This window comes from Ochotona princeps, chromosome 19 (assembly GCF_030435755.1).
Source record: "Ochotona princeps isolate mOchPri1 chromosome 19, mOchPri1.hap1, whole genome shotgun sequence".
Classification (NCBI taxonomy): domain Eukaryota; kingdom Metazoa; phylum Chordata; class Mammalia; order Lagomorpha; family Ochotonidae; genus Ochotona; species Ochotona princeps.
In genome coordinates this window covers 5,907,942-5,915,866 of record NC_080850.1, presented here as the reverse complement: position 1 = coordinate 5,915,866, position 7,925 = coordinate 5,907,942, and positions in this window count along the sequence as shown.

The following is a 7,925-nucleotide window of genomic DNA, read 5'->3' as shown; positions in this document are numbered from 1 at the left end:
TAAAATCTTTGTCTGCTAAGCGCCTGAGTACAATGCTTACTACACCTGAACAGACCGCTTTTTGTGTGCTGAGTTCAAGGGCTTAGACTTGATCCTGTGCAAGTGAAGAGTAATTAAAACACTTTAAGTGCCAGGCACATTGGACATTTTGTGTTTCAGAGCTGTAGCTGGGTCGAGTTCAGTGTTTCTGCAGCCTTCCAAAGCAGGCAACGACAAAAAGAAACCCTTACCTCCCAGCTCTCCAGACCCTGTGATGACGGGAGCATGGAGTCATAGTGGAGCCCTACGCTCTAGGGAATAAGGGATGCAGCTTCAGCACAACCCCTGATAGTTTGAAGGAGACATCTAGGCTCCACAAGACTGGCCAGCACACATTTTGAACAGGCAGGATAATACATTTCACTCTAAGTGCTGGCAACACACCTTTGTGAAAGGAATACACTACCTGAGAGCAATTAAAACCAACTGAAATAAGAACACCATGGTGGCTTCCAGAATCCAGGGAAGAGAGCACTATTAAATGCAAATTAGACAACCATATGGGAACAGGTATGTGGCACAGCCGGTGAAGCCGCTTCCTGCGATACCCACATCCTACATCAGGACACCAGTGTGAGACAAGCCCTGGCTACTCTGCTTCTGGTTCAGCTTCCAGCTAATGTGCCTTGTATTTCAGTACATGATCTAAATACTTAGGTCCCTTGCCACCCATGTGGGAGACCTGGATCGGGTTCCTGGCTCTTGGCTTCGGCTTGGGCCAGTTCTGGTTTTTGCAGGCATTTGAGTATAACACTGAATGGAAGACTCCTGTCTCTCTCCTTTCACCTTTGTGTTCCTCTTTCTCTCACTCTGCTTTTAAAATAAATGCAGTGTTGACTCTCAAACAACAACAACAACAAAACAACCAAGACCCCTATTTTCTGCCCGTAGCTCTTCCTTCCTGTTGGCTTTAACACGACAGTATGCAAGATAACTGACTCAATTGCTTAAAATCGCCATTCTGTTATTTTTCCGATCATCAGTCTTGGGAAGAAAAGTTCCAGGTGCAGCTTTGGGTGTTCTGGTATTGCGGCTGCTGCATTACTGGGGAGCCAGCCTCCTTCAGCACCCCCACCCTACCCGAAAAGTAAGTCTTTGTTCTCAAATATCTTCCAGCACGCGCACACACACACACACACACACACACACACACACACCCCCACACACACCCACACACCCACCCCTACACCTTCTATCTGCTCCTGCAGCCCCAGGACACACTGCTCATGAGAAGGCTGGCTGTATAAAGATGTTCCTCCAGCTGTGTGGTATTCACTCTCAGTGCTTGGCACAGTGACAGGGCAGGAGCACAATATAGCAAGAGCACATTTTCTTTTCAAAATTTGTACTTATTTGCTTTGAGGGAAAGATTACATCTACTGGCTCACTGGCCTGAAGATGGAAGCCAAGAAGTCAATCCAGGATTCCCACCCGAGTGGCAGGAACTTCGCGGTTGCCTCTCCTGTATTAGCAGGAAGCTGGGGTCGGGAATCTAGCCCTGGCACTGGTGGAGCATCTTACCTGGTGTCTTCACCACTAGGCTCAAGGCCTGTTTCTGAGTCTGTTTTTGGATATGGTCAGAGATAGGAATCTATTTTCATTCATCTGCATATAGATACCCAGGTTTCCCAGTGCTGTTTATTGAAGAGACTCTTCCTTTTCCACTCTATTTTTGGTGCCTATGTTAAAGGATGTACAGGCTTCAGAATTCTTTATTCTATTCAGCTGGTCCGTTTTCTCCAGTACTGCACCACCTTGGTTAACTGTAAAATTTGGTTCTGATGAGATTTTATGATGCCTCCAGCCTTTTTTTTTTCTTAAGATTGTTTTGGTTCTTTGGAGGTCTTTCATGATTGCATATGAATTTTAGGATATTTTTCCTATTTCTTTGAAAATGCCATTGGCATCTTGATGGCTATTACACCAAATCTCTAAATCTTAGCTTTATTCTTGAAAGAGCTGTGGGAGAATCTGGTTTAGGTGTGATGCCCTGTAAAGATCCAGAATTAGACATGCCCATTAAACCAGTCGTAGGCACCCCTGAAACGCACAGCCCCCTTGCTGTGTGGGAAGACAGCCTCTGGGCTGAGTGGAAGGCAGGTTTCCTGGACATGATATCCTAAACAGTAGAGGGAACACACCTGCCTGGCTCCTGCTCCCCAGTCCCAACCATCTAGAAAATTCCTTTTCTTTTTGTAGGGAGCAAAAGGAGGACTGAAGGATTACCCTAATAAAGCTCTGTTTGTATGAACAGAGGAAATGGGGCACAAATCTCCCACTAACAACACCGTATATGACACACCTATTAACTCATCTTTCCTATACATACACGTAGTAATGCATGTGTAGACTGCACACGCCCCACTTTTCACGTTGATCAGTACTCAGGGGAACTGACTGAAGAGCACTACTGTCATTCTACTGTAGAAGCATATTCTCCACATGGCTGAAAGGGAACTAGAGGACAGAGCTGGGTCTCAAGAGGTGAGCCTGGGCTTCATTAAATGAAACGCTATGCACACTGCCATTAATGTACATGTCTCTAAAGGAAGATGAGTGTCAGGACAGAAAAATTCACTCCCGGCAGCCTGCATTGGCAATCTCATAATGGGAAAATCCATTCATGGAGCTCTACAGGGACACTTGTGGTCCCAGAGCAGCTCTCCTGTCAGACAGTCTGTAGTCATGACACTGTTTAGGTTAGCATTAAAGGACAAGTTGTGATGAGGGCAGAGGTCCGAGCAGAATTAAAGTTAAAGAACTAGCTAAGGTTAGGCAAAGGTTGGAGTTCAAACAGAACCCGAGGTGGAGCTGAAATGTAAGAAATCTTCCATCTATTAAATGACACACAGCCCGTGATGGATGTTCTGGGAATGAATTTATAGTTAAGCATCCGAGAAACTGCATACGAGTATATCTTCTCCTTCACCTTTAATAATAATAAATAAATGTAAACAGCACTCACACTGTGGTTTTTAAAAATTTATTTTCATTTAAAAGGCATATATTCAGAGAGAATCTTCCATCTTCTGGTTTGCTCCCCAAATGGCTGCAACAGCTAGGGCTGGGCTCTTCCAAAGCCAGGAGCCCGGAGATTCTTCTGCCTCTCCCTTGTGGGTGTAGGAGTCCAGGCACTTGGGCCATCCTTCACTAACAATTTCCCAGGCACATCGGCAGGGTGCTGGATTGGAACTGCAACAGCTGGGATGTGAATACATCGCAGGTGGAAGCTTAACCCACTATACCATGTTGTCAGCCCCAGACATCATGTTATAGAAGAGGCTGCTTATACTTTTATCAGTCCTGCAATTTTTAAAAATTTTTTTAAAGATTTATTTATTTTATTACAGTCAGATATACAGAGAGGAAGAGAGACAGAGAGGAAGATCTTCCGTCTGATGATTCACTCCCCAAGTGAGCCGCAACAGGCCGGTGCGCGCCGATCTGAAGCTGGGAACCAGGAACCTCTTCCAGGTCTCCCACGCGGGTGCAGTGTCCCAGTGCATTGGGGCGTCCTCAACTGCTTTCCCAGGCCACAAGCAGGGAGCTGGATGGGAAGTGGAGCTTCTGGGATTAGAACCGGCGCCCATATGAGATCCCAGGGCACTCAAGGCGAGGACTTTAGCAGCTAGGCCACGCCGCCGGGCCCCAGTTCTGTAATTTTTAAATTTTTACTTTTTTTTTTTTTTTTTTTTTTTTTTTAGCATTTATCAAACTGTGTCCACAGAACACCTGTTTCAATGTACTTATTGATTAGGTACAATAAGTTAGGCCAGGCTAAAGCCAGCAGCCAGGAATTCCATCCAAGTACTTAGGTTATCTTCTGTTTCCCTCTCAGGCACATATGCAGGAAGCTGGATTGGAAGCAGAGCAGCTGAAGCTTAAACTAGGACTCTGATATGGGATATAATTGTCATAAGCAGTGGCTTAATACACTGTACCACAATGCTGGCCCTTAGCTGTGACATTTCTGAAACAGCATGAATGGGGCTGGTGAATCTGGCAGGAAGGTCATGGGGTAGAGTATGCGACCACCAGCATAAAATAAGGCCAACACAGTGAAGCTTGGTTCCTGTCCTGTATAGTTCCCATCCTGCTCCCACGTCCACTCTTGTAAGCCCACACCACTGCAAGTTCTATTTTTATAATTCAGTGCTATCAGTTTTTGAGAACTAAACAGATGACATTAATGACCATTATTCCTAGGCAAGGTCCAACAGGGGTCTTTCAAAAAGTTCATGGGAAATGTGAATTGGAAAAAAACAACACATGCATTTCAAAGCTGTCTGCATAAATATACACTTATGTGCTGACTCTAGGTTCCCATGAACTTTCTGAAGTTCCTCTGTCATATTCTTGGAGATGTTGGACTCTAAGGAAGAATGAATGTTGGTTGTATTCCCCATCTGCATACCTTCTGTTGGGGTACCCTGCTGGCTTCCTGTTTCTCCTCAAGAAGGTGAAGTCTCCATGGTAGGTTGGCTTTGACTTGGCTCAACCAATGTCCTCCACCTCCTGTGAACAGGTGATTTTGTGGAGTTCCTAATACATGAGTGTCCATCAACAAACAGGACATGTGCAGTGACCCACCTGTAGGCACAGGGCTAAGATGATACGGGGTGTGAGGAGTGACTTGAACATTGGCCCTGAAAGCCCCCGCCATTTTGAACTCAGTACTATTTTAGATATTTGCTTCCCCTTTCCCATGGCTCACAAATTTCGCACCATTCTGGTTGTCCACCAATCTGCTGTAACCTCATGATGCCGTCTGTACCTGACAATCCAACCCACCAATGCCTCAAAGCCCCGTGACGCCTTCTCCTGCCATAAAAACAGGCACCCTCCTCTCTCCGTGTCACTTCCCTTGGTGTGTTACTCCCTTCCCCTGTGTTCTTCTTGCCCCCCGCCTTCCCTTGCAGCCCCCTCCTGTCACCGTGGCAGGAGACGTTCCCCCTCTGTCTCTCTCCCTCTGACTCCGCTCCCATCTCTACCCTGCTGGAATAAAAGTACTTCCTAGGTCTTTCACTGTATCTGGTACTTTTGGCTTATTGTGGCAAATTTATCCCGAAAAGACGACTTAGCTGCGCAAAGGTAGCTGCGTGTGAGAAAATGGGGGATACCCACCCCAAAAAAGGGAACTCCCTGGGTTTCTGAGTGTCTTAGGGAACAAAGGTGCACTGGGTCCTGAGATGACTTAGCCATATTTTGGGGCAATGCCCAAACGAAACTTGCACAGTTTCCCTTCCAAGATTCCAAAGACCCCGGGGTCACAAAGCGACACATCCTCTCTGAAGTCAAATAAAAACCACAGCCACTCCATCTTTACAATGAAGCTTGAAACCAGTCAAGCACTTTTTTTTTTATTAAAAAAAAAAAGAAAGAAAAGTCTAATGATAAAGTATGCATAAGTCTATATATGCTACAGCTAATTGCTGACACCCTCCCCCTCACAGTACATAAACTCAGGTATTTTTCTATGTGTTGAAAGCAAACAAAAACTACCAGCAGAGCCGGTCAGTCTGCCGGCAGGGTATGAGACGTGCTGAGTATCCAGGGATCTCTGGCATCACTCTGTGAGCCAATGGGCTGACTGTTCCTGGAGAGATGTGAGAAATGGACTAGTTCCTTTGTGGGTGCCTGAAGCAGGGCACATGGGTGGTGGCTAAGGCTCATCACCACCCTGTGACGGAGTGTGTCTATTAATGACATGAACACAAAGGCATCAATATCCAGTAGGGGTAAAAATGCAGCCAGCTCAGGTATCGGAGCATCACTTATTTTTGCCATCTATCAAGTGAGGGCATCTTCTTCTATATGTTAGGGGATCTGAAAATGAATGCCTCTTGAAGTTCAAAGAGGTTGAGCCCTTCATCCCTGATAGGAGCCTAGGAGGTGGACTTTGGAGTGGAGGGCAGCAGCAGGGAGGAAGGTGAGATGCTGCATGAGGATGATGAGGGGCTCAACGCACTCAGCAGGGGAGCACCAGGAACCGGACAACCCCACTCCAACAGACCTGGATGGTCCAGCCTGGATGAAGGAAGCTCAAAGTAGCTCATGTGTAGATTGGGATCATGGATCCCTGGCCTTAACTCGGCAGCTCTGTTTGGGATCCTCCTGGGCAGTGGGCAACCTAGACTGCAGAGCTTGGCTCACGTTAGGAGTAACTGCTTTGGGTGCAGAAAAGGTTCCCGCACACCCATGGAGGTGGCAGTCTAGCTGTCTGCTGTAAACGGAGCCCAAACAGCCAGTGATGCGGGGGGGAGGGTCACATAGGGGCTGAGGCTGGCAAGGGGGCCACTGTCACAGTCAGAAGCAAAGGACAAGGCCTTCCAGGGGAGAGGATAGCTGACCCCAGTATTCAGAGACCTGGACATAGCCATAGATAGACATCTCATCTCTGAAGAGGTTAGTCTGTTAGTGATTTGAGCTCAGGAGCAACTCCTTGTTCCCTCCTCTCTCCCACCCCCGCAGGGACTGCATGCTCACCTGTCTACTCCCCATCACAAGGTCTCTCCTGAGTCCTACAGACACTCACTTCGATGTGGTGAAGTGTGTTCTTCACTTACCACCTGCTCATGAAATCCCTAGTGGGCTTTGGGAAGCCTTAAGGGCAAGAACTTGACCTCGCCACTTGTTAGAGGGAGGAGGTTTTGTGGAAGGGGCTTAAAAGGCTTACTGCAAACCTGGTACAGAGTCCAGCAATTTCCTGGGAGGATAAGGGGTTTTTACCAGGTCTCAGCCTGGGAAGACATAAACCCACAAATGGCAAAGATAGATTCTAAGTCTAACATTTGCACTGAAGCTCATTTTATCAAGCGGTGGTTCTAAAACTTGGGTTCTGCAACCCCACCTCCAAAAAAAGTGGCACCACAAGATGTTTGGTTTTGTTTGTTTGTTTTTGCCCTAGGATGGAAGATAACGAAGTATCACAAGCTCACAAGCAAAGGTAAGGGAAGTAAGGCCCCACCATTGTCCCCTCTTGGGCTGAAATTTGGCTTGTGATCTACCAGAATGTTTGACCGAGAGGTGGAGGACATTCGCCTGAATCCAGAGGGAGAGTCACTTGTGTCCCTGAAAGCCCCGTGAACATCTCACTGCAGATGGTGCAGGGAATGTCACGGGGGGAGGAAGACAAACTCTGGAGTACCAGCCGCGGCATGGTCACTATAGGAACGGGGTTGGTCATGTGCCCCGCCCCTTGAAACTCAACTTTCTTAGGACACCCTGGGGCTGAGCCTGTCCACTTCATGTGGTTATTATGAGGACTGACATTGAAGGAGGGAGCGTGCTGAAGTACCAGTAACCTGCCTGGTGCTTGGCATGGAAGCTCTTGCTGTGGTCTTGGATAACTCCAAGGTAGAAAGCTGCACGACTCGTTCCACTGACTGCCCACAGGCTAGGGACCGCAGCTGGGCTGGCAGGTACGTACGTTCCCAGGCAGGGACAGCAGGAACATGGGCAGCTGTCAAGATCACCCAGTCCAAACGGCTGGGCAAGTGTCCATCATGGCAGCAGAAATCCTGTGGCCACAGACGTGATCCGAGGAGAGAAACGAGGAATGTGGCTTCAGTACCTACAGCTCTCATCAGCAGAGTGTTAATCCAAGGGTAAAACAACAACAGTACCCACCCACCCCTGCCCACCAATTCTTGGCAGGAAAATATTCTGCTCACAGGGAGGCAGAATCAGTCAGAGTCCACCCAGCTGGCCCTTGGGAAAGAGGGAGCAAGGTCAAGGAAAAACTCTGCCTGGGGAGTCGACTGACCGAGGTCACAGCCAGGGATGAAGCCACACACACCCCCTGGTGTGTCTTAGCACCGAGCACAGGATGTGCTCACAAAACACTTGAAAGCCGAAAGCAAATCGGCCAAAGCCATGTTGAGTTT